A 1,709-nucleotide genomic window follows, 5' to 3' on the forward strand; every position below is an offset into this window, starting at 1 on the left:
AGGAAAGGAAAGGAAAGGAAAGGAAAGGAAAGGAAAGGAAAGGAAAGGAAAGGAAAGGAAAGGAAAGGAAAGGAAAGGAAAGGAAAGGAAAGGAAAGGAAAGGAAAGGATGGGGCATTTTAGCATTTACTAAGAGTTCCATTCACTTCTGGGTCTTTATCAGTAAAAGTATTTTGCTCTGTTTTTATGCACATCTTTGGGGTACAAGGAAAAAGTAATTTAGTATCCTAAAATAAGATCTATATTCTAAATGCAATGGCAAATGAGGAGGGCTTCACCAGTTGAGAACACAGCGGGTTTTACATATTACTATTCTACAGCAAAACAACTTAATTTAACCAAAACCTTAGAGTGTTGTCCAAATGATTCTTCAACTCCAGCTTGCTTGGTCCCATAACCACTTCCCTGCAGAGCGTGTTCCAGTGCCAGATCACCCACTCAGCAAGGAACATTTTCTAATATCCAACTTGAACTTTCCTTTATGTCCTCTCACTGGTCACCAGAGAGATCAGTGCTTGCCTCTCTGCTCCCCCTCATGAGGAAGCTGTAGGCTGTCTATAACGTCACCCCTCAGTCTCCTCTTCTCTAAGCTGAATAATCTAAGTCACTTCATCCACTCTTCATATGTCTTGCTCTCGAGACCCTTCACCATCTTTGTTGGTCTCCTTTGGACTCTCTCTAATAGTTTTATATTCTTCTTATATTGTGGTGCCCCAAACTGCACATAGTACTTACAGTGAGGCTGGACCAATGCAGAGCAGAGCAGGACAACCACTTAACACAACTGGCTAGCAATGTCATGCTTGATGCACCCCAAGGTATGGTTGGCCCTTTCAGCTGTAAAAACACACTGTTGACTCATATTCAACTTGTGATTGACCAGAATCTCCAGATCTCTTTCCACAGGGCTGGTCTCCATCCCCTCAATCCCTCATCTGTGCATTCAGTCAGGATTTCCCCATCCCAGGTGCAGGATCTGGCGCTTGCTTTTGTTAAACTTCATACTTGGGGATTGCCCAGTCCTCTAGTCTGTCAAAATCGCTCTGCAAGGCCTCTCTGTCCTTGAAGGTGTCAAGTCAAGCACAGTTAGCTGTATTTTTAACTGTGGTGGAGATTTTTCAAATATTAGTTCTTTAAGGTCCCAGCTCATCAGCTTCTTCAAACCCATTCCATTTTTCATGTTTTCATTTCTATTTCCTATTGCTAGGACTTCATCTAACTTCTTTATATCTAACAGCCTACATTATCTATTGCATGATTACTTTCAAAGCTCCAAGTGCCTGTATATACTTATCATGATGTAAAGCCTTAAAGTGGGAAGACATGGACGTTGTAAAGTTTAAGATCATGTATACAATAACTCTTTTTGCAGGAGTTAGTAAGAAAGTGTGTTAGACAAAATATTATTTATAGAATACAGCATATAAATCAAAACCTGGGAGTTTTGTTACTGAGACTGTCTGCCTAGTATATCTCTTCTTTCCTATTTTAAACTATGTGTTTCTTTTGTATGGAAAATTATTTTAACTTTATTTGCAATGAATTCTGGGACTTCATTGCAGCATGTACATTTTGAACTAGCTCTTGAGGGAACAGTCATCTGTTCCCCTCTGTTCCTGCATTTGAATGCTGTCTTCTTAAAGTATGGCAGCCAGTAGATATCTCTGCCTTTTTTTTTTTTTTTTTTTTTTTTTTTTTTTTTTTTTTTAA

Source organism: Oxyura jamaicensis, chromosome 1 (assembly GCF_011077185.1).
Source record: "Oxyura jamaicensis isolate SHBP4307 breed ruddy duck chromosome 1, BPBGC_Ojam_1.0, whole genome shotgun sequence".
Classification (NCBI taxonomy): Eukaryota; Metazoa; Chordata; class Aves; order Anseriformes; family Anatidae; genus Oxyura; species Oxyura jamaicensis.